The sequence below is a fragment of the Aquarana catesbeiana genome, linkage group LG01 (assembly GCF_042186555.1).
Source record: "Aquarana catesbeiana isolate 2022-GZ linkage group LG01, ASM4218655v1, whole genome shotgun sequence".
Taxonomy (NCBI): Eukaryota; Metazoa; Chordata; class Amphibia; order Anura; family Ranidae; genus Aquarana; species Aquarana catesbeiana.
In genome coordinates this window covers 405,527,071-405,553,841 of record NC_133324.1, presented here as the reverse complement: position 1 = coordinate 405,553,841, position 26,771 = coordinate 405,527,071, and the positions used below count along the sequence as shown (strand labels likewise).

The following is a 26,771-nucleotide window of genomic DNA, read 5'->3' as shown; positions in this document are numbered from 1 at the left end:
ATTTTTGTTCTTTTGTTAAATCTCATTGTACTTTTTCCCAATTGTTAGGTTCAGACTGTTTAGTCAGAATTAACCACCTTCAGATTCCCTCCTGACGAAGCAGTTATATCCGCGAAACTAGTTAAGGAATATGATATCTGAGATCAATTGTCTTATTGTATAATGACCCCATTGGTGTTTTATTTGATTTGTCTTTTGCATCAATAAAATCGACTATACATTTTTTATCACTGGTATATTCTTTATATTGTTATTTATTTGTACTGTACCGCAATAGTCCAACATGCCCCCACTATTTTTTGGTCGCCTGACTGGGGATCAGGCTCCCAATCTTGCTAATTTTTCTACACAAATAGAGCCTTCTTTTGGCAGTATTTGATCACCACTGGGTTCTTTATTTTTTGCAATATAAACTGAAAAAGACTGAAAATTTTGAAAAAGACAAAAAAAAAAAAAAAAAAAAATTTTCTACTCGGTTACAAAATGTATCTAAAAAAAAAAAAAAAAAAAAAAATCTAAAATTTCTTCATAAATTTAGTCCAAAATGTATTCAGCTACATGTCTTTGGTAAAAATAAAGAAATAAATCCAAATAAGTGCACATTAATTGGTTTGTGTGAAAGTTATAGCGTCTACAAACTGTTATCTACAGTAGCTCACAAAAGTGAGTACACCCCTTACATTTGTGTAAATATTTTATTATATCTTTTCATGTGACAACACTGAAGAAATGACACTTTGCTACAATGTAAAGTAGTGAGTGTACAGCTTGTATAATAGTGTAAATTTGCTGTACCCTCAAAATAACTCAACACACAGCCATTAAGGTCTAGCCATTTTCCATCCCCACTGTCATGTGACTCGTTAGTGTTACAAGGTCTCAGGTGTTAATGGTGAGCAGGTGTGTTAAATTTGGTGTTATCGCTCTCAGACCCCTTTCACACTGGAGCGTTTTGCAGGCGCTATAGCGTTAAAAATAGTGCCTGCAAACCGCCTTAAAACAGCTGCTCCATGCACTCCAGTGTGAAAGCCCCGGGCTTTCACATTGGAGCGGTGCTCTGGCAGGGCGTCAGAAAAAGTCCTGCCAGCAGCTTCTTTGGAGCGGTGAACTCACCGCTCCTCCACAGCTGCTCCCCATTGAAATCAATGGGGCAGCGCTGCGATACAGACGGAGTTCTGCGGGCAGATTTAACTCCTTTTTGGGCGCTAGCGGGGGCTTAAACCAGCCCCGCTAGCGGCCGAATAGCGCCGACAAAATGATGGTAAAGCTGTGCTATTTACCTCTGACACCGGTGGCGGCACAGTGTGAAAGGGGTCTCACTCTCTCATACTGGTCACTGGAAGTTCAGTGTTGTCACATTAAAAGATATAATAAAATATTTACAAAAACATAAGGGGTGTACTCACTTTTGTGAGATACTGTATATACTGTAATTTACACACCTATGGCACTATACTGGTAATGGTGGGGATTAATATATCTATCCATATACACACACACACACGATTTTACACGACACAGTTTGAAGTAACAAAGATTGTGGACAATTTCACAATGGCATGCTTTGGTTCACTAATATGATTATATTCATATATGTGTACGTATATACTGTAAGTGATGTGATTTTTTTTTCTCATGAATATTAAAAAGGGAGTGATATTATGTTGGTATATATTGATAACATTGGATGACTGCACAAGAACACTGGTGGTTTATATTGTAAGATTGTGTTAAATTGGGGGACTGTTTCAGGGATTTTGATTATTAATTTGTAGTAATAGTAAGTGTGTTAGGATTACATAACACCTCCATAACAGGTAGAGGTGTTTTGTAGTCTATAGAGATGGCAAGAAAAAAATGCTAATGGATAACAGTCTGAAAATGTTTTTTTTTTTTTTTTTTGCAATTGTCGAACAGATATAATTCAATGCTTTCAATGGTATACAGCATTCAACATTGCAAAAGGCAGCAAATAGGAGAAATTAATTGTTAGCATGTACATATATTTTAATCCATACACAAATCTTGTATTTCTTGCATTCTTAAAAACAGCCACAGCTGATATATTCAATTTTTTTACATCATGATTTTTATTTCATAAAAGGAACTTACTGTTATCAAAAATAAAGCATTACAAATCATTTTAGGTTCCCTTCAATAGCTATAAATAGATGTAGTACATTGAAAATAGACTACTGAATGCATGTTTTTTTTTTTTTTTACTCTGCTAATATGAGCACATGCTAAATATAATACTAGTGGGACAAACATTGCTTATAATGCACACTGTAGGATACATTACCAAGTCAATCAGCTGGAGAGGAGTTACATTCATTCACAAATATGTTTTCTACAATTTTGGATCATTAGGACGATGCTAAAGAACACAATATGTACAATACAGAAATATGAAGCTACCTGAACACTGGTCTTTACATGTAGGTAATGGAAAAAAAAAAAAAAAAAACTCAGGATGCTTTCCTACAGATTATAACCTATACCGCTAAGAAAATCTGGTTGCTACAAGCGTCTCTTCCATTTTTATTTTCCTTATGCACATTTATTTAATAAAAAAAAAAAAAAAAAAAGGAATTGTTTCTGTATTTGCTCTGTCTGAAGTCATCAATACACACACAAATTATTAAACAAATTATTATTTATATGACCGTTCTTAAGGTGCAGGGAATCACCAGCTGAAAAAAAAGATTTCAGAATAATGCCTGCCTTATAACATCCAAATAAAAAATATAACACCAACAGGTCAGGAAAAAAAAAAAATGTAAAAACAGAATCACTGAGTTGGAAAAAGGATGATCCCCCTATATCAGTATTTTGTTGAACCACCTTTTTGCTTTCATTACAGCCCTTAGTCTGGTGGGATATGTATTTACTAACTTTGCACATCTAGATTTCTGCAATATTTCCCCACTCTTCTTTATAGAACTGCTCAGTTAAATTTTATGGTGATCGTTTGTGGACTGCAGTCTTCAAGTCATTCCACAGATTTTCGTTGGGGTTTAAGTCTGGGCTCTGACTAGGCCTTGCAAGGACATTCACCTTTATCTTCAACCACTGTGTGGTCATTTTTGCTGTCAGCTTTGGGTCATTGCACTCGCAGAACTACGTGCACTCACAATACCCAAATACACAGTACACAATACACAAGTACTAACGATCCACACACACACTACTCACACAAAACTCAGGTACTCACACTACACAGGTACAATGACCCCTGTTATAACCTCCTCTTTTCAACTCTGGTTTTAACTCACCACTTAGACCAGTTCCAATTGGACAAAGTTCCAGCAGACCCAAAGATGTGCAGCAACTTTGATGAGCATGACGCTCAAACAAACTTACCTTTCCCAGCAGACTCTCAAGGTCTTTTTAGTTTTAAAATGGACACATCTGTGGTTCATCAAAAAGTTATTCTGCATATCTCCTTCAGAATACATATGGTTAATTATAATTTAATGTCAGAAAACTCGACACTCTTAAGGCCTGACTGGAAAACTGCCAGGACATTGCTAAGAGAGGCCCAGTTGTTACTGTTCACCATCACAGGAGAGATCCCTTTCTCAGATTCAAACCCCCTTACATGTGCATTCTCACCCCTGATGCAGTAGCTCTGAGCTCAACGTTTGATAGCTCGCCCCTGTGGTGAAGATGAACAGTAATAGCTGGGCATTTTTTAGCAATGTCCTGGGAGCTTCCTAGTCAGGCTTCATGGGGTACGTAAATAGACTACACCTATAGCAATGGCATTTTGCAACTTCAGTCAAAGCTTCACAGTTCCTTTTACAGACACCCCATATCTGCATAGGCAGTTCTTTATTAAAAGTGAAGTGACCCTTTAACTGCTGTATAGTCTAAAAACTTTAGCTGTCTTGTTGTTGGTTGCTCTTGCCTTTAAACAATAAACTTGAGGCTATGGACCAGATTCATGCGACAGCCTTTCTGATTATTTGAATGATAGAGCACTTTGTTAGTAATGTTTATATACACTGTGGTCCGGTTTTTGCTCAAGTGTGACAAGAGGTCAACTTAAAAGGACCCTTCCCTTTACCAAAAGTGGGCAAGTTACTTAACCACTTGCCGACTGTGCGCAGTCATCTGATGGTGGCAGAATAGCTCCCCTGCGCAGATTGCCGTAACTGCACAGCGGCCGTTTCAAGGGGTAAAGGGGGCACACAGTGTCACTGAGAAGCCGATGCGCGTGCCCAGCGGCCACGATGTCCGCTGGGCACCCGCGATTACTCCTGACAGAGCCAGAATATGGATGTGTGTGTGTGTGAACACACACACATCCATGTTCTGGCAGGGGAGAGGAGACAGATCGTGTGTTCCTAGTATAGAACAACGACGATCAGTCTCCTCCCCCAGTCAGTCCCATCCCCCCACAGTTAGTACACGCTGAGGCAACACATTTAACCCCTTGATCGCCCCTAGTGTTAACCCCTTCCCTGCCAGTCACATTTATACAGTTATCAGTGGCTATTTATAGCTCTGATCGCTGTATAAATGTCCCCCAAAAAAAAGGGGTCAAAAAAGTGTCTGATCTGTCCGCCACAATGTCGCAGTCCCGATAAAAAAAAAAAAAAAAAAAAAAAAAAAATCGCAGATCGCCGCCATTACTTGTAAAAAATAAATAAATAATAAAAATGCCATACATCTATCCGCCATTTTGTAGACGCTATAACTTTTGCACAAACCAATCAATATACGCTTATTGAGATTTTTTTTTACCAAAAATATGTAGAAGAATGTATATCAGCCTAAACTGAGGAAGAATTTTATTTTTTTTTTTTTTTTAAATTGAACAAAACAAAAACAAACAAATGTAAAAAAATAAAAATAAATGAAATAAAAAAAAAAACAACATTTTTAAAGTGCCCCCGTCCCCGCGAGCTCGCGCAGCAAAGAAAATGCATATGGAAGTCGCGCCCTCTGTAATTCTAACCTGGTAACCGCTATTTTTTTTTTTTTTTAATGTCGCCTATGGAGATTATTAGGTACTGTAGTTTGTCGCCATTCCACGAGTGTGCGCAATTTTAAAGCGTGCACAAACCAATCAATATACACTTATTGAGATTTTTTTTTACCAAAAATATGTAGAAGAATGTATATCAGCCTAAACTGAGGAAGAATTTTCTTTTTTTTTTAAATTGGTATATTATAGCAAAAAGTAAAAAAATATTGTCTTTTTCAAAATTGTCGCTTTTTTTGTTTATAACGCAAAAAATTAAAAAACGCAGAGGTGATCAAATACCACCAAAAGAAAGCTCTATTTGTGGGGAAAAGGGGACACAAATTTTGTTTGGGTACAATGTTGCATGACCGCGCAATTGTCAATTAAAGCGTCGCAGTGCCATATCGCAAAAACTGGCCTGGTTAGGAAGGTGGTAAATCCCTCCGGGGCTGAAGTGGTTAATTTCCCTCATTTTGTTGCTCATGTGCCTTTCTGGTTAGCTAACCCTAAGATCATGGATAAGTGTTAAAACATGATCCAGCATATAAAAGTAAAATATAAAAGTAAAATAATATCACAGCATTATACAAAAAGTTTTAGCAGCACAGCGGCTATATGGTTAGCGCTTCCATCTGGCAGCACTAGGGTCATCTGTTCAAATCCCAACCATGACACCTGCACAGAGATTGCATGTTCTCCCTGGGCGAGTTTCCTCCAGGACTCCAGTTTCCTCTCACACTCCAAAGACATGCTGATAGGTAATTGGCTCCTGTCGAAATTGACCCTAGTATGTGTATGTATGAATGTGAGTAAGGGAACTTAGATGGCAAGCTCCTTGAGGGCAGGGTCTAATGTGAACCTATAATAAATATGTAATGCGCTACATAAATTGATAGCGCTATACAAGTACCTGTAATAAAATAAAAAAATAAAACAATCATGACTAGCTTTGTTCTTTCACGCACGCTTTTAAATGCTGAACCCATCGACAGCTTCTGCTTAAGTCCTTAACGCTCCTACTGCACAAATGTTTGGGTCAGTATAAACAGTGCTTCTCTCATATGTGCTCAGACCAACTTCAGAGTTTTTTATGTGGAGCTTGTCCAAAAGGGCCCAAAAGAGCAAAGAATGGCTACTTGTAAGGGTCTAGCCAAACAGAAATGTGCAGTTTCTGTGATGCCATTATGAATATATAATGGACTGCTAGTGGAGGGGAAATTATTTCAGTAGATGTACTTTTTACTAACGCATTTGTTTTCTTATAATATGGCTACTGTATGTTCAATGTCTATTTTCTGTACGCTAGTCATGGTTAAATCATCTGAAGTCAGTTGGCCAGAGCTACAGAGCAAAAAGATTTCAGGGTACAGATGATTGCAAAATGAGCAAATTGTGTGACCAGACAGTGGGGAAAACAAATATAATTCTAGGGTGTATCCCTAAGGGCCCTTTCACACTGGGGCGGTTTGCAGGCGATATTGCGCTAATAATAGCGCCTGCAAACCGACCCGAAAGTGCCGCTGCTTTGTCTTCAGTGTGAAAGCCCCGAGGCTAGAGCAGTGCGCTAGGACGGGAAAAAAAGTCCTGCTAGCAGCATCTACGGAGCGGTGAAGGAGCGGAGTATATGCCGCTCCTTCACCGCTCCTGCCCATTGAAATCAATGGGACAGCGCGGCTATACCGCCGGCAAAGAGGCGCTTTGAAGTGTTTTTTAACCCTTTCTCGGCCGCTAGTTGGGGGTAAAACCGCCCTGCTAGCGGCCGAATACCGACGGTAAAGCGCCGCTTACAATAGCCCCGCCCCAGTGTGAAAGGGCCCTAAGGGATAACCAGCAGGAACAACAACCTGATCCCCCTATATAGAGCTTTAGTTATCACTAGGGGGGTCACCAGGGGGCAGGAGGTCCCGATTCACCTATAGAGATCCTTAGTTATACCTCATTTAGAACAAAAGTGTCCAGATCTAGGAACCTCACTTACTAAAAGAGATTCATAAGATAGAATGAGTCCACAGATGGGCAACAAAAATGATGAAAGGTCTGGGGGATAAAACATATCAGGAGAGACTTCAGTACAGTCTGGAGGAAAGAAGGGAAAGGGGAGACATGACAGAAACCTTTAATCCCTTGCCACCGAGCGTACACAGATTCGCGGCCTCGGCTTTCGGGGGCTATACCGGGATGATGCCCGCAGCTGCAGGCATCATCCTGGTACAGTTTTTTTAGAGTGGGCGATCAGCTATCCGCTTGGTTGTTATCCCGGAGGAGTGGGAGGGGACACCCCCCCTCCCGCTGCTCTTATCGAGCTTCCTGTCCCACCGGGAGTCCCGATGATGGAAGCGCCGCTTCCGGTGGCTAGAGAGAGACTGGCAGGAAGCCGGAAACGGCTTTGTTCCAGTCTTCTCTCTGTAAACATGGAAGTGACGTCACAACATCACTTCCTGTTTACTCGGCTGCCAATGGCGCCGGTTTTTAAAGCAGGAGGCCGGCGACCAATCTTTTTTTTTTTTTTTTTTTTTTTTAGGTCATTGAGACACTTTGCTAATCCCCTAAAATAATACGCACAGTTTGAGTGTAATATTTCCACCTCTGTTTTCGTACTGAAGAATAACTTAAAAAATGTGATGCTGGCTGTTTCCATCCTGCTTGTGCATGTGAAGCCCACAAGCATTGATTTCCTGGATGCGGTGAATGCTGTTCATTCACAGCTTGTTCACGCGCATGATCATTGTTTCCGCACTGAATCTTGGGAAGCCTGACACTAAGCTCCCAGAAGACAGTGCGGCGCCGGGGAAAGGCAATAAACACGCCTACTCCCATGGGAGGAGAGACAGGAAGTGCCACAATAAAGTACAATATAAAAAGGTAATTACAGCGATAAAAACATTTTTCATGCGGCATTTGTGGAGTGGAACGCCGCTTTAAATAATACACAGTATTCAGAATCGTCGTTTTCGGACTTTTAGACCCCCGATCCCTCTATAAAGAGTACCTGTCACCACCTATTACTATCACAGGGGATGTTTCACATTCCTTGTGACAGCAATAAAAGTGATAAAAAAAAAACAAAAACAAACAAATGTAAAAAAAATAAAAATAAATGAAATTAAAAAAAAACACAACATTTTTAAAGTGCCCTTGTCCCCGCGAGCTCGCGCAGCAAAGAAAATGCATATGGAAGTCGCGCCCGCATATGTAAACAGTGTTCAAATCACACATGAGGTATCGCCGTGATCATCAGAGCGACAGCAATAATTCTGGCACTAAACCTCCTCTGTAATTCTAACCTGGTAACCGTTATTTTTTTTTTTTAATGTCCCTATGAAGATTATTAGGTACTGTAGTTTGTCGCCATTCCACGAGTGTGCGCAATTTTAAAGCGTGACATGTTTGGTATCTATTTACTCGGCGTAACATCTTTCACATTATACAAAAAAATTGGGCTAACTTTATGGTTTTGTGTTTTTTTTTAAATTCATGAAAGTGTCTTTTTCCCCAAAAAGTTGCGTTTAAAAGACCGCTGCACAAATACCGTGTGACATAAAATATTGCAACAATCACCATTTTATTCTCTAGATTCTCTGCTAAAAAAATATACATAATGTTTGGGGGTTTTAAGTAATTTTCTAGCAAAAAATACAGATTTTAACTTGTAAACACCAAATGTCAGAAATGGTCATGAAAGGGTTAAATACATAAAAGGGGGTGAATGAGGTTCAGTAAGGCAGTATTTTCAATATAAAGCAAAGATCAAAAACAAAGGGACAGGACCTCAAACTTGCAGGAGGAAATTTCACAGCTAACCTTAGAACGTTATTTTATTTTACCAAAACAGTAGTTGATATATGGAATAAACTTCCAGCAGAGGTAATGAGTCAGTCAACAGCAAGTGGATTCAAATATGCTTGGGACACAATATAGATCTATACTCTGCCAAAAAGTAAAAAAAAAAAAAATAATAATACATAAAAACGGGGAGGACTCAATGGACCACTTGGGTCTTTTTTTCTGCTGTCACTTTATGTTTCTATGTTATCTACAGAGGGAATGCTACATGACAAAACACAAGAGGTTGCAGATACAAATTCATGAAGGACACATACAGACCCCTACAGTATGTGGTACAGTTGGTGTTTGAAACCTTGCAAGGTTGTATTTATCCATGATTTCTCAATAACCTGACAGTAAGTACAGATTACCGTATTTATCGGCGTATAACGCGCAAATTCATTTTAAGAGAGAAGTTTCAGGAAAAAAAAAACTTAAAGGAACTTTGAGGCAAAATAAGGGTCAGTGCCCATCTGCAGCCTCACAAGTGCCATCAATGCAGCCTCAGTCCACATCAATGCAGCCTCACCATTGCCATCAATGCAGTCTGATTGATGCCCATCTGCAGCCTAGAGGGGACAGGGAGGGGGGTGGGATGGGCACCAACAGATTACCATAGGAGATTCTCACTGTATGTAGACAGAACAGTGGATCAATGGTGGCCCAGGAGACGGGACTTCCTATTACAGAGGCCGCCAAGTAAACAGGAGATTCCCACTGTATGTAATCTGACGGCGCTCGTCCTGCCCCCCTCTCTGTCCCCTCCGAGGCAACTAAAATTGAAGTATTGGTGTATAACACGCACACGCTATTTGCACACGATTTTCATGGTGAAAAAGTGAGTGTTATACGCCAATAAATACAGTATTTAAATGCAGGCAGTGCGCAGCTACAGCATGGCAACTGCTAATGAGTGCAAGCTAAGGAGCTAATCAATCAATCTCCTAGATTGTAAACTCTAATGAGCAGGGCCCTCTGATTCCTCCCATATTGCAATGCATTGTAACTGTACTCTCTGTAGCTTTATTTACTATCATTGACTTTGTATAGTGAAGATTCACTTTGCCAAGTAAACAGCTTCTACTCCTTTAGTAAATCAACCCCAAAGTCTGCTTAGACAAGACTTACTTGCTACTTTGTTTATAGCTTATCTGAAAAAAACATCTTTTGTTAGTGTGCTCTGTTTAGCATGAATCTGTAGTACAATAAAAGAAAAAACAAACTCTCTGCCAACATGAAAAGTATTATCCTTTTAATCCTGTCCATGCTTCATGTCAGTACAGAAATGCTGGGCACTGATTAGACTCAAACAAGAGCCGAGGAGCTGCAATGGCCTTCATCAGATTCAACCATCTGTCATCCACAGTAGGCATGTCAGTCACCCATAAAATAATTAACGCTTCATGCCAGGAAATGTCAATGCAATGAAAGAATTAGAGATGAAGTTTAGCACACCTTCAGTGGCATGTGGTAACCTTGCATTGTCTACAACAGACCCCGGTCAGGAATGAAGGCAGCTTTGCGTTTGTTTTCATTTTTTTCTCTCCAGTGGATTTGGCAGAAAAGAGCTACTAAGTGGAGACAGCAGCCTCTTCATTTATTCAGAGACTTTCTGCAAGAATCCACAAGGGATTTTCTGTATTGCAACTTCCTCTGCTAAATTCAAACCGGTGAATGGTAAGAAATTACCTTTGGTACTCAGTTGGACAAGCAAAACGTTGTTCCTCTACTATGTTTTTTTGTCTGCTGAAATTTATATAAGAACTTCTGAAGGCTGCAAGGAAACCTGTTAGGACAGGGAACAGAGGAGCTGCTAGCATTACCTTTAGATTTGGCACTGGAAATGCAGCACAGTTATCCTCAATCATGCTTCATCTCTTAGCGAGTTACCTGCCTGAAATCTATATGTAGGCAAAGATGTTTGGACTCCTGATCTGCATATCTGCTATATAGAAGTGACTAAATATTGATTCAATGATTGGAGTATCATTAACCACTTCCCGCCCAGCTTATTGTCAATTGATGACTGGGTGGGAAATTCATCCTTCCAGATGTCCTATGATGTGATGTGTCCACTGGACCGGCCTGCTGCCAGTACCATGTGATCAATCACAGCAGATCACATGACAACTGTACACATTGGATGGCTTCCTTTCATGCCATTCATTGTTGACAATTGTGTTGCTAGCTGTGACTGTCACAGTGATCACATGGTACAGACAGGGTCAATCACAGCCCATCTGAACCATGTGCTTTGCTCTGGCCAATCACAACAGTATATATTAAATTAACCTTTTTTATTCAGTAAAAACAATTGCTTATACCAGTGAAATTCACTGGCATAAGCAATCGATGTGTATAAAAAAAAAAAATAAATAAATAATCTATCACTTCCCCAGAGTAGTACATTTTTATTATGGTATCACTGTATTGCTCTGATCAGTTTGTAAAAAATTAAACACCCCACACACAAACAAAAATGTAATAAAAAAATTGAAATAAAATGTATTATTTATTATTTTATTTTTACATACTGTCACAAGTCGGTGTCCCTAATCACTGCCACACCAGTCCTATGAGGACCCTGTACTGCACTGGGGACAGTATTTATTAAAAAAATAATAATAATAAATTCTTAGTTTTACAAAAAATTACAACTTCAAAAAACTCACCATGCCTCTTACTTATCACCTTGGACTGTCTACGTTCCAAAAAGGGGTAATTTGGGGGGATATTTGTACTGTCTTGGAGGGTCTCGTCTCAAGAAATTAGATAGTACATAGAGATCAATTTACAGATCTACTGTATGTTTTGATTTAATAAAATATTTGAACAAGAAAAGAGGAGACACAGTTAAGTAAATTGATACCAAATATATAAAGACTTGAAATTGTATGCGTGACACAGTGACAAGCTACAGTACCCAAGACTGCAAATCACAAACTTTAGGGGTAACCATAAATGATGGCCCTAGAATTATTCGTTACATTCCGACATGGACAGCAATACTCAACATGTGTCGTCCTCATTTATGTACACATGTGCATATGTATGTGCATGAGGGGCTTTCAAAAAGTTTATTTTTTAAAAAGGCATTTTTTTTCACTTCACTTTTTTGTTATAGCAAGGGGACTGACAAGCCCCCTATGTGGTAGCAATTTTGTATTAAAAAAACAGTCCAATAAACAGTTGCATGTCACTCAACAACCATCTGTGATAAATAAATCAACTAATACGAGTGCAACACAGAATAACCAATCAATGAATGCATTTAAATCGATGTATGAGCTGCACGATTAAGCATTAAAAATCAAAATCGCAATCTTTTTCTGTTCCCAATCTTTAAAACAGCATGTCACGATTCTTTCTAACAAGTGCAGCGAGTTTTCACAGCTGGGGAAAAAAAAAAAAAATCTGGGCAGCCTGCCAAGTTTAATCACAACACACAAATAAGGCTGGGTTCACACTAGTGCGACAAACGCTCCGAAATTGGGAGCTCATGTCGCATGACGTGTGAAAATCAATGTTTTCCTATGGGAGCCATCCTAACTGGTCCGACACAAGTCGGTCCGACTTTGAAAATGCTCCCTGTACTACTTTGGTCCGACTTTGATCCTACTTCAGCCCATTGACTATCATTAAAGTCGGACCAAAGTCGGATCGCCATCTCGCATGATCTGACTTTGGCAAGCGACTTGTGCTCAGATGATCATGAGGGGGAACTCCGCACCAATTTTTAAATAAAAAACCGGCATGGGTTCCCCCTCCAAGAGCATACTAGGCCCTTGGGTCTGGTATGGATTTTAAGGGGCACCCCCTACACCGAAAAAACGGTGTGAGAGTCCCCCCCTAATCCATACCAGACCCTTATCCGAGCACGCAGCCCGGCCAGTCAGGAAAGGGGGTGGGGAAGAGCAAGAGGCCCCCCCCTCCTGAACCGTACCAGGCCGCATACCCTCAACATGGGGGGTAGGTGCTTTGGGGCAGGGGGGCGCCCTGCGGCCCCCCCCACCCCAAAGCACCTTGTCCCCATGTTGATAAGGACAAGGGCCTCTTCCCAAAAACCCTGGCCGTTGGTTGTCGGGGTCTGCGGGCGGGGGGCTTATCAGAATCCAGAAGCCCCCTTTAATAAGGGGGCCCCCAGATCACGGCCCCCCACCCTATGTGAATGAGTATGGGGTACATCGTACTCCTATCCATTCACCTAGGAAAAAAAGTGTCAATAAAAAAAACACACTAGACAGGTTTTTAAAATAATTTATTAGGCAGCTCCGGGGGTCTTCTTCCAACTTCGGGGTCTCTTCCTTCTTCCCTGCGCTCCCCGGCCTCTTCTCCGTGCTCTCCAGTTCTTCTCTCGCTCTCCGGTATCTTCTGCCAGGCTCCTCCGCTATCTTCTGCTCTTTTGGCCGCTCTTTTACTAGCGTTAGCACTGTCTTCTCTGCCGTCTTCTTCCCTCTTCTCTTCTTCCGATGTTGACACAACGCTCTCTTCCACTGTAATGCCGTGTGCGCGGTCCACAACGACTTATATAGGGATGGGGCGTGGTCACTGGGTGATGTCACACTGTGACCCCACCCCTTATTACGTCACAGTCCCATCATCATTTTTTTTTTGTAACCTTGGGCAGATCTGTTCCTTGCCACGATTCTGTCTCTGAGCTTTTCAGGCAGTTCCTTTGACCTCATGATTCTCATTTGCTCTGACATGCACTGTGAGCTGTAAGGTCTTATATAGACAGGTGTGTGGCTTTCCTAATCAAGTCCAATCAATATAATCAAACACAGCTGGACTCAAATGAAGGTGTAGAACCATCTCAAGGATGATCAGAAGAAATGGACAGCACCGGAGTTAAATATATGAGTGTCACAGCAAAGGGTCTGAATACTTAGGACCATGTGATATTTCAGTTTTTCTTTTTTAATAAATGTGCAAAAATGTCAACAATTCTGTGTTTTTCTGTCAATATGGGGTGCTGTGCGTACAATGAGGAAAAAAAAAATGAAACTTAAAAATGCAAATAGCAAGTGAAAAATTTAAGGGGAGTCTAAATACTTTCCGTCGTGTGTGTGTGTGTGCGTATTAACCACTTAAGGACCAAGCCTATTTCTGACACTTGTTGTTTACAAGTTAAAATCGGCATTCTTTTCTTAAAAAAAAAAAAAAAAAAATGTACTTAGAACCCCCAAACATTTTTTATATTATATATATTTATTTATTTTTATATAAAAAATGTTTGGGGGTTCTAAGTAATTTTTTTTTAGAAAAGAATGCCAATTTTAACTTGTAAATAACAAGTGTCAGAAATAGGCTTGGTCCTTACGTGCTTAATGGAGAGGTCTTTTGGACCCCTCATGCCTCCCCTGCACTTCGGCAACTCTGAACAAGGACACAGGGTCCTTGATCTGCTGCTTTACCCAGCTCTCCTAGCTGGAAAGTGGCAGCTCCGAGCACTTCCGGGTTAATTTTTTACATGCAAGGTGGAGGAAAAGATGCACTGTAGTAGGGCAACTGTATAGCTGCTGGACCACTTCTACAATATGGCCAGCAGCCAGGTTTTATAGGCTGCTATTGCGGCTGTTTGTTTATTTAAATGCATCAACTTAGTATACACATTGGTGTCAGTAAGGCTGGATTCACACCTTTGCATTTTTAGTGCTTTTTGCATTTTGCAGATTTGCACTACAGTCCATTCGACATGGTTTCCAATGGAACATGTTCTGTAGTGCAAATCTGCAAAATGCAAAAAGCACTAAAAATGCATAGGTGTGAATCCAGCCTAATAGGGTTACTGCTAGCCCCCCACCATTGCTTATACTTACCTTCACCTGGAGCAGCAAAGTGACATATACTTAATGGCATGAGGGAGCATGCGACTCCATCATCTTCCTTCCTATGCCAGCACCAGTGTTTAGGGATTGGCTGCTCAGACACCCAGTGCTGTTACATGACAGCAGGGCTAGAGTCTCTGTCGTTATTTAGGTTCCACAGTTTGGGGCATACACTGGATGACTTCCTATACAGCAGGTTAATAGAGTAACACAGGAACAAAAAAAAAGGCACGTACACGCAGCCACAAGGAGAAAACAAGTTAATTTTAAAACAAACAAATAGGACAACTAATGATTTTGTCTAAGAAGCAAATACTTGCTCAAAAATGATCATGCTACAAATTATTTCCTAGAATAACTAATCAAACTGATTTCCACGGTCAATATACCCCTTATTATAGCCTAATACCCTCAGGGTCCATTCACACGTTTCCTGTGTGTTGCATTAACATGAGTTGTCACCTTAACTTTTCTGCCAATGCACAGGTACAGACCGAAAACCGGACATGCAGCTACATTCAAAAACTCCAAGTGATTTGGCCACTGGTGAACAGTAGCAATGAAGAGCACACACTTGTCTGGTTTAAAAAATCTTTTAAAGTCTGCGCTGACAAAACAAAGCATGACAGATTACCTTTGTATTGTGCAACCAGCCCATATTGTGAAACTTCTTAAGGCAGAACTTGAACAATGATACAACAACTTTTGTGCAATACTCATCATGCAATATTTAAAATAGCGAACAGCTTTTGGGATTTTTTTGTGCGTAAATTTAAGAAAATGACGGTCTGCCATCAAATCACACTTGCTACATACTGCTGAAAATAAAGGGGGGCAAAAAAAACAAAATTACTATGATAGCTTAGGTATATTAATTAAGCTGAGAATAGACAGATCAAAATAATGATTTTAAAAAGAAACTGCAATGCCCATTAAAATGAAAATCCCTAATTTTGTTAAGTGCTACTCTAAAAAGTATCAGGGCGATTTCTCCCCATTGCATAGTGCTACAACAGGGAAATCCCATCATGCTGGTGTTAAAGTCTTATAATACATGAAACACTACACTTAAAGTGGATGTAAACCCGATTCATAAAATTTGAGCTGGGTCTTCAAAGCACTAAGTCCTGTGGCTTTCTAAGCTTCATTCTTCTGTTATCAGCATAACTTCTGACACGTTTTCCAACACATGTAATAACACCAGCCTGAATTTTGTGTCAGGGTGGGTGCTATAACTAAATTATCAGAAAGCTACTCTAAGGGCAGCTCTGAAAGTTTCTGCCTATGTAGAGGTGGGTGTGTACCTTTACTCCAATCAGCTGTCTCCCAGTGTAATCCAACACTACACTGCTACTGCTGAATGTGGAAGTGAAAATCCTAACACGATGCGCTCTTTCCAAACAGTATATAAAGCTGAAGACAGCAGATATACAAGTAAAGCTTACGTAGGGAGATTTGTTTCATTGCTGTGCATCACCTGAGGCTGTTCACTGGGTATATGCGAGGGTTTACATCCACTTTAACCCCACAATACAGAAAAGAGAAACATGGACAACAGGAGTGTCCAGCAATAAAATCCTTGATTATGTAAACAACCCTATCAGTTGGCTATGTTGTGGCACAAATTGTCACCACTCCTGCATAAAATGCGGATACTGGCCTGGCTTAAATCGCCATTAATTTCTCACCTTTAGTTTTGTTATTTTGTCCTTCAGGCACCTTTGCTGCTGCTTCATTTTAAGGTTAACATGTATTTTTTCTGCATCCCACTCTAATGTTGGTTGGTTTTTTAGGCACTTGAACACCTATACAGTATAAACTGTTAAAAAAAAAAGAAAATTACAAAAGTTTGTCATTATTAAAAACAGAATTCTTACATAAAACCCATCCAGTGATTGATACAATGTACAATGATCACCATGCTCAACATTCAATGGGCAGATATAACTGCCAGTCTCTTAAAAATGGGGCTTTCATCTGCCCATTAAATGTTGGTTGTGCTTTATGTACATTGTATAAATCGGAAAAGTTGTTAGAATTCTGTTTTTGATAAAAAATAAAAGTTTATTCATTATTAACAGTTGTTTATATAGGTCTTCAAATGCCTAAAAAAAATCCCAACATTAGATTTGTTCTTATTATATGGAAGGAACATGGCACAGCTTTAATCGAATGGACAATCTTTCTTGCATTAAAAAACATTTGGGGTAATAAGTATTTGTATTCATTTATTTTTTCATTTGAAACCAATTTATAAATTGTTCATTTTGGGTGAAAACATTCACAGATACCTTAATGGTGTATTAAGAATACAGAGCTGAATCACTTTGTGCCCTTGATACCTTTTCAGGGTTCAGCTTTAACTACCAGTCTCCACTGCTCTGATAGGAAAAAGTCAGGGCCTTTTGTAATGTTCCACACCTTTGCTGCAAAGGATTCTCTATTACTCCTCCAACACATTTTGCCAGCCACTCCACTCTTGTATTTGTAACAGGTCTCGCTTTCTCACTACTTGCAGGGTCATCTGAGAGGCTCAGGGCTGGATTTACATCTGAGGAGCCTATAGGCAGAGATTTCTGAAGCATCCCCAGTGTTGGTGGGTGGTCCTGTCACGTGTTGTTGCGCCTGTGTTTTATGCCGCAGCAAGACCACTACGGGTAGCAGCCCACAACCACAACACAAATGTATGCAAAATGAGAGATTATTAAATATATATATATATATATATATATATATATATATATATATATATATATATATATATATCTCTCTATCTCTCTCTCTCTCTATCTATATATATATCTATATCTATACACATATACACAAGTGAGTACACCCCTCACATTTTTGTAAATATTTTATTCTATCTTTTCATGTGACAACACTGAAGAAATGACAAGTCCATAAATTGGTAAACTGGACGCCGCTCTCACATCACTTCCGGTATACTTCAACCTCTGGCCACTCCCTACGCGTTACGTCATCACGTGACTGCTTTTACACGAGTCCCTTCTTTTGGACATTTATTATAAAATTATTTAATTAAGAGATTATCACACTGAATCATATGCCCCGGATTGATTTACCAATTTATGGACTTATCACTTTCGCACTTGTACTATTTCTTAATTATTGAATTATATTTACACAACGTTTATTCATTTTATTTAGTGATAAGTCTTTTGCACATTTCTGCTGTAGCGCGGGATCACTTTATGATTGGTATCTACTGAGAGTGGATTGTGATACACTGGAAGATTCTGCTGCAGACAGCTTTTTTCGATTTATCTGATTGCACTTTAATGCACGACATACACTTTGTTATTTATTTATTTATTAACTTTATTTGAAGCTGTATAGTTTTATAAGACTTCACTTGGAACACATCTTAGTAGCGCGAAGGCTCCCTACATTTTCACTGAAGAAATGACACTTTGCTACAATGTAAACTAGTGAGAGTACAGCTTGCATAATGGTGTAAATTTGCTGTCCCCTCAAAATAACTCAACACACAGCCATTAATGTCTAAACCGCTGGCAACAAAAGTGAGTACACCCCTAAGTGAAAATGTCCAAATTGGGCCCAAAGTGTCAATATTTTGCGTGGCCACCATTATTTTCTAGCACTGCCTTAACCCTCTTGAGCATGGAGTTCACCAGAGCTTCACAGGTTGCCACTGGAGTCCTCTTCCACTCCTCCATCAACATGACATCATGGAGCTGGTGGATGCTAGAGATCTTGCGCTCCTCCATCTTTCGTTTGAGGATGCCCCACAGATGCTCAATAGGGTTTAGGTCTGCAGACATGCTTGGCCAGTCCATCACCTTTACCCTCAACTTCTTTAGCAAGGCAGTGGTTGTCTTGGAGATGTGTTTGGGGTCGTTATGTGGGAATACTGCCCTGCGGCCCAGTCTCCAAAGGGAGGGGATCATGTTCTGCTTCAGTATGTCACAGTACATGTTGGCATTCATGGTTCCCTCAATGAATTGTAGCTCCCCAGTGCCAGCAGCACTCATGCGGCCCCAGACCATGACACTCCCACCACCATGCTTGACTGTAGGCAAGACACACTTGTCTTTGTACCCCTCACCTGGTTGCCGCCACACAAGCTTGACACCATCTAAACCAAATAAGTTTATCTTGGTCTCATCAGACCACAGGACATGGTTCCAGTAATCCATGTCCTTAGTCTGCTTGTCTTCAGCAAACTGTGCGAACAGGCACTAGGTGCGATGCATACTAGCCCATTATGCTTTTACTTTGCAGGGGAAAGCAGGGGAAAGCAGGGGAAAATAGGAAGTAAAACCCATCAGGGTTTACTTCCTCTTTAATGCAGAGAATGCACCGAGGTAAAAAAACTTTTGCCTTTACAAGCACTTTAAAATGGTTGTAAAGGCAGGTTTTTTAAGCTTAATGCATTCTATACAATAAGATAAAAAGCCTTTTGTGTGCAGCTGCCCTCCTAATACTTACCTGAGCCCCATCTTGTTGCAGCGATGTGCACACGTGCCTCAGCCATCACGTTCGAGACTCTAACTCCTGATTGGCTGAGACAAAGCAGCAGTGCCTTTGGCTCCCACTGCTGTCAAAGTCAGTTAGCCAATGAGGATAGAGAGTGAGCGGGGCCGAACCGTGGCTCAGGTAGCCCCATAGCCAGCTACTTACTGTGGGACAACTCGACAGGAGGGAGGGACCAGAAGCGTCGATGAAGGACCCAAGATGAGGAGGATTTAGGCTGCTCTGTGCAAAACCACTGCACAGGTCAGGCAAGTATAACAGGTTTGTTATTTTTAAAGAAAAAAAAAAAAAAAGTATCACTTTAAGAGCAACATTGCACATATAATCACACGGCCCCTTGTGTTGATAAGCGCAAGCTGCTACATGCAGCCATCTAGCTCACTTGTGTTGCATTTTAATATATGTCTTTTTTTTAGAGTGAAAAAGATATGCATTGTAATGCTTGTATAGTCCTACATTTAGGCCTGCAGAACAATAAAACTACAATCACTAGTATTGATCTTCAACTATAAATAGATCCTAGAAAACTTATATGCTTGCTACTCTATTTCCTACTGTTTCAGCATGTCATTTGCTGGGCGTGGCTCATCAATACGGTGGTTAAACAACAAGTACTCACATCAGTTACTAGCCATTGTTTTCTTATCACAGCTTAACCAGAGGGAGAGTTTCCTAACCGCAAGCACAAGAGACAAGTACAGCTGTATGTATAGACATAATTCTTCCATGATGTATCAGTTCATTGCTAAACCACACTACATTTGTATCTGTAATTAAATATATTATCACGTCATAATGTGCACAGGTCTGTATTGTGAAAACAAGTTTTCAGAGGCAGCTAGCTCAACATTAAAGCTGTAGTGTGGTAAAAACAATGAGGCAATAGCTAGGCACCAGTAAGTTACCTCTAATGGTGCGTGCTACTTCTTTCCTGAAGAAGGTTACTTACATGCAGCCCCTGACAGTGATGTCATCGTTGAAGTCCCAGCAGTGAAACCGACAGCAGGGGCTTGCTGTGCAGCATTCACTGAAAAGAATACAAGATGTTTCCTGAATAGAGGTGCTGTACAGCAAGCAATCTGCTGTGATTGTTGTGCTCCAGGTGATACCACCATCATAGCCTGCATTTAAGTAACATTTAAAAAAAAAAAAAAGAAAAAGCAGCAGCCACACAGGACACACATCATCAGAAGTACCTTAGTAGCAAACTGAAAATAAAGTCTATTTCACACACGGTTAATTTTAACATATAATGATTAAACACTGCACTGGTCGATTTAAAAAAGGGTCAATCCTCCCAAAAACCAACCCATTTGAAAAGATGCCAATTAAATTCCAGTTCCATTCTAGTATTTGGCATTCAGATCTTTGCACCATCGAGATCAACTAATCTGCTGCAGCAATTATAAGGGCATCGCACGCTCATTCTCATTTGATATGCAACATGGACAATGCAGCAGAAAGAGTTAATAAAATCCCGGCCGACATTCAACCCGTGTGTACACCAGCCTGGCCGGCTTCTGTCGAACAGGCATGCTGGAAAACCAGCATCCAATCAGCGTTGATTACCAATGGCTGTGAGCACTGACCGGTGTGTTCCGGCGGGGATGGAGGGGGGGTGAAGCCCCCCTGTAAGACCACAAAGGCTCGGTATGCAGATCACTGTACTAACATCACATAGTTGGTATAGCGAGCGCCTAAGGTTTTTTTTCGTTCAACCCCTGCAGGGTTGAACACACACACACACATATATACATATATACATATACATTATTATATATATATATATATATATATATATATATATATATATATATATATATATATATATATATATAAAATTCTGAATATTTTATGCCTGGAGGGGCAGTAGATCAGAAAGCTCCAGTGGGGATATATTGCCACTGTCATATCTTAGGATTATTTCACTGCCAGTTGATGGTTTCCAATAGCATCTACCTATTACCAAAAAATAGGTTTAGGTGGACTGACCAGGACGCAGTGCAAATGATTATTACACCCCCCCCCCCCCAACACATTGTAAGCAGACATTTAGAATAGTAATAATAATTGAACAATAACCAAGCAAAATATGCATAATAGATAATATCCAGCTTTAGCAGTAAAAAAATAAATAAATAAAAAAGTGACAGCTGAACTGCAAAATACATGTGCACACTTACCTTGTAATTGACTATACATAGCAGACCTCCGACCATCTTCAAAAGTACAAGATCTGCCACATTTTCAGAGATTACTTTTTCCCCAAACACACCACAACTTTTTTTCTAAACTAATGTAGGTTTCTTCTGACGAATGCTAAGTGTAATGACTGTTTGCTGCTCTACAATAAACCTTTTTTTTCCACACTGGAAAATCTCAAATGATTACTTCAAAGACAATATACTATACCAGGGATATACAATTAGCGGACCTCCAGCTGTTGCAGAACTACAAGTCCCATGAGGCATAGCAAGACTCTGGCAGCCACAAGCATGACACCCAGAGGCAGAGGAATGATGGGACTTGTAGTTTTGCAATAGCTGGAGGTCCGCTAACTGCATATCCCTGTACTATACGATTACCAACCTTTATAAGCTACACAATTACCACAGGCAATGACAGAAACAAGCATAGCCATGATTATTATATACCAACAAAAGAACGCTCTGTTTCAAAGCGGCGATATAAAATGTATTTTGTACAGAGTTGCATGACAGAGTAATTGCCAGTCAAACTATCACAGCATTGGCAACTGAAAAAATGGCCTGGTAACAAAGGGTTAATAACAACCTAGCACCCAGCTGGTTAAGGATTTCTGTATCATTAAAGGTTAAGTGATATTTTCTAGTTAAGACTGCCATCTGTCTTAGGACATTTTGTACAAATTTTTGTCTTCATCAACAGCAAAGAGACAGATTAAACAAAAAGGATCTTCTTGTTGCCATTCACTGCAAATTAAATTTAACATGAAGGTATACTCCAGAAAAAAATAATTCTCTAACTCAGAATTTATCTGAGTAACTTTAGACTTCTCAACACTCATTGAAGGTCTTACAATTTGAAGCAGAGCTTTGGAGGCAAAAGATGGAGCTAGTGTATAAATGGGTGTTGTAGGGGGATTAGGGGATGAGTACAAACAACCATAGAGATAAATGGCTGTATTCACTGGTACTTGAGTAAACCCCAATGGTCTCTAGCATCAGGGTTTACCTGTGCATGCAGTTATGGCATATTCCCCAAACCCCTTCACGTTTGGCTTCTTTTACACAAAATGTTGGAGGAGCAAGCATGGTCTGGTGTAAAATATGGACTTTTTCCTGCAGCTGAGGAGCCGCAGGTTGCGCCCACAACTGGCCATGGAGATTAATGGCTGTACACATTAGTAGTTGAGTAAACGTTGATGTTTATTTATATCAGTGTTTTCCTGCACGTGTGCACCTGATGCATTTCCTTCAAACACAAAAACCTCTGCTTTTTGGGAATAACTCATATGTGGTTAAAGTGGAGTTCCACCCAAAAAAAAAAAAATGTCATTAATGTGCATGAAATAAATAAAACTTAAAAAAAAAAAAAAAACATTTGGAGAAAATGTTTTTTTTACTTCGCTTTTTATGCCCGTTGCTATGTGGTCCCTCTAAATCTGCCTCCATCACCTCGGCTTCTGACGTCACTTCCCTTGGCGCCTCTGCTCGCTACTGCTCCTGGGAGATGTGTGTTATTTCCCAGGAGTCAGTGGGCTGCGCCGAGGGCTAGGTTGCCATAACAGGACAGGCACTGCCGACGACGCACGTTGTTATGGCAACCTGCATACTTTACAGCGCCGCTACGGCACATTATTACACATGCGCGAGAACGGGCCGTTGCATGCTGGTCCAGCAGCAGCACCATAACCAGGAAGATTGTGCTTGTGGGCTTCACATGCCCACAAGCAAATTTCTATAGGAAACCACCAGAATTTTAACTCCAGACCCTGCCTGCACCTCCAAACATCCGTGTGAATGAAGCCTTCTGGGAATTACATCATACACACGAGCGGGTAAATGACCATGCAAATAGGTGTTTACTCCAGTAAAAGAGTGTACAGCTATTTACCTCCAAGAGCCTCTGTATAATCTACCTGTGGCCCCCTGGCCATAGGAAAACACTGGGATTTTTATACCAGACCCTGCTTGAGTCTCTAAACATCCATGTTAATGAGAACCTAAAATTCTAATTTTTATGAGCCAAGATGGTAAATGTTAGGACTGTCATTTATACACCCTGTACCGGTGTAGCCACTGCACATGTGGATATGCGAGTTCCGTTCATCTCAGCCCAGGGCCTATTCTCATTATTGGCTATTAACTTTACCCTCTCTGTCTCACCTTGGTTCAGGGGAGCCCGAGACTCGGCTACCATATTCTTAAAAGAGGAGCAGTTGGCAACATTTTTTTCTTTTAGTAAATGTATAGTATAAGGGGTTTTATTACACACACCTTATCAGATTTGCCTTTGGACTGAACAGGCTTCCTTATAACAAACTTTCACGGTGAGCATAAAGCAAACCATTAACAGGATACACAGGGTTTAAACTACCTGTCACAGTCTGGCAGAAACACAAGGTGTAGAAACTTCCAGTAATTCATTCTGAGACCGACCATCTACAAAATGCAGATCTTTAACTATTTGCCGATCAGCCACCATCGTTATACGGTGGCAGGTTGGCACGGCTGCGCAAACCGCCATAGGTGTACATCGGCCGCTTTAAGAGCTGCTGTTCCTAGTGATCAGGAACAGCGATCTCTCTCCTCCAGTCAGTCCCATCCCCCCACAGTTAGAAACACCTCCCAGGGAACATTTTTAACTCCTTGATCGCCCCCTGATGTTAACCCCTTCCCTGCCACTGCCAGTATCATTTATACAGTAATCAGTGTATTTTTATAGCACTGATCGTTGTTATAAATGTCAATGGTCCCAAAAAAGTATCAAAAAAGTGTCCGATCTGTCCGCCACAATATCGCAGTCCTGGGATAAAAATAAATAAAATTTATAATAAAAATGTTGGGTCTAAAGTCACCTCCAGCCATGCCGAACACAATTAATGTATTTTCTTATGTCCATACATTTTGCTGCATCTGAATATGTGACCTCCCCAATAATAGTTCCCCCACTGGTCCAATGTTCTTAGCCTATAGTGGTTATTTTCTTTATTGCTAAATGTTAAGTCATGGTCAAATGTTCGTACAGCCATTTTTCTCTTAGGACCAAATGTTAGGGAATTTTATATTCGCCCAGTGAAAGGCAACAATGAAACAGTTACATATAATACTACAAACACGATGGGTATTTGTTACTTTTGCACAATAGTGAGACATTCACAAAGCACTTTTTTTTTTTTTATAAATCAAGCTGAAGTGTTTTTCTAAGGCAAAAGCAACATTCCTTCTTTATAAGACAAAACTCCAAGAAACATGTTTAAGAATTTGCTGGGTTACAAATAGATAAAATCGAAGGAAGGGAATGTGACCTTCTGGATTATGGCCTGTTATTTTCCCTTAACACTTTTAATTAGTGCTGACAGTATATCTTTCACTATACTTCCAGCACACAGGCAGTAGACTTGTCATTTTTACACACACACACACTGTCCACCCCACCTCTCCCGTCTATCCATGGATAAAAAGGGAGAAATGCCTGGTGTCCAGAGAATTGCAACTGCTAAACTATGGTTCATAGACGTTTATTATAAAGTAGTAACATGTAAATTAAGCCAATGCATTTCCAGGGAATATACTCCCCTTCTCCAGGGCTGCTGCTGCATACTATTATTGGGAACAATTCCCATGAATGGCTATGTTGGACCAAGATTTCAGAAACCAGGATGGCAGGATGACGGCTTTTGTTTGCATAAGCAGCAATTTCTGGAATACTTTGTATCTTGTGCATGGACAAGAGGCGGACAAATGACAGGATGGCTGCTGTGAAGCAGAGCTGCATGCCTGCTGTTGGAGCACCAGAAGCATAGTAAAAGCTATACCATCTGTGCTCATTAAAAGTGTCAATTGTAAATAAGCAACGATCCAGGAGGTGGCAAACACTTCCCGAGATTATCTATTTGCAACCTTAGCATATTAAAAAAGAAAAAAAAAAAAAAAACACAACATTTTCCCACATTTTACAAAGCACGATAGCATCTAGACACCAAAATATATATTGTATTACCTACATTAAGCATATTGTTTAACGAAAAAAAAAAAAAAAAATCCTTAAAACAAGGTGAGCATACGACAGCCTGTGGTATGGACCCTTGAGGATACACATACCATGGTTTGTAGAAACCTGACACGCAAGGACTGAATAGAGATATCATTTTTATCTATGACTAGTGCAGAAAGGGAAATGTGAGTTCTGAGGAATTGAAGAATAAGTCAGCAAGTCAATCAAGGGACAGTACACAATTTCAAAAATGTGCGTAGATTAGTAAGAAGTTAGCAAACTTGCCCTGACCCTTCTAGTTCACAGAGGTTTCAGTGTTTAGAAATTCTCTGTGAACACATTGCACCACTAGCATAGACCCATAATCTAAGAGGCACTTCTGCTTGCCATGATTCTGTAATCAGATTAGCTAAGCAAAATAATGTAGCCCCTGTGAAGCAGACACCACAAAAAAAAAAAAAAAAAAAAAAAAAAAAAAAAAAAAGGTACACACGATAAGAAAATCATCCGAAAAATACCGCTTTCAGAGCAATCGTCCGATAATCTGATCGTTAGTACGCAGCTTTCGACAGCTGATCACGACAGTGCATGCAAAATTATCCGAATGGACAAAAACACAAAAAATGTTTTCTCAAATGATACCAGAACAAAAGTTTTTTTGTTTAAGCAGTACAATATTCGTCTGAAAAAAATCAGAAGACCAAGACCACGCATGCTCAGAAACAAAAGAATACATCACAATTTCATCACTTCAGAAGTTATATTCTATTGTATGAGAATTTTTGTAATTTTAGTAACCTCTTCATTTTCGATACGAGACTAGCATACAAAAAAAAAATAATAATAATAATAAGACGAACATTCGTCTTATATTCTTATCGTGTGTACCAGGCTTAATTGATTTAAATCTGATAAAATAAAAAGGAGCTGCAGAAATCAGCCATATTTTTCCAAGCTACCTACCAACAGAAAATTAGTAGGGTTTCACAAATCAAGGTGACTGTTCGGGCCTCATGCACACTGGACGTTTTTACAGCTGCTGTTTTTGGCTTCAGACATTTTTTTCTACAGTCAATAAACTCCCCATCATGTTATCCTATGTGTCCATGCACACATAGGCTGTTATCAGCAGTTTTTGGCTGGGGTGCTTTTTGGCTTTAAAAAAAACAAAACTAGTAGGTTCTGAGAGGAGTTTTTCAGCTGTTTTAACATTTTTGATCCATTGAAAAAAAAAGATAAAATCGCTATTGCAAAAACATTACAAAAAAAAAAAACACTTTGAAAAACTCACTGCAAAGCTACTGGCGTTTTTAGAACGTTATGTTAACATCCAGTGTGTATGAGGCCTAAAGGTTAGTTTATTTTAAATATTAGTATTATTATTATACAGGATTTAAATAGCGCCAACAGTTTACGCAGCGCTTTACAAT

General features: G+C 39.9%; 1 protein-coding gene across 3 annotated transcripts in view; it reads right to left on the bottom strand.

Moving 5' to 3' along the window:
• JAK2 (Janus kinase 2) overlaps nt 1–26,771 on the bottom strand; it is a 338,377-nt gene that overhangs the window by 299,051 nt on the left and 12,555 nt on the right. Inside the window, exon 2 of one of the 3 annotated variants that reach the window (XM_073635018.1) lies at nt 16,314–16,444. The exons of the other annotated variants lie outside the window; for them this stretch is intronic. The gene's annotated coding sequence lies outside the window, so the exon portion shown is untranslated. The remainder of the gene's footprint in view (nt 1–16,313; nt 16,445–26,771) is intronic. 3 annotated transcript variants of the gene reach the window in all.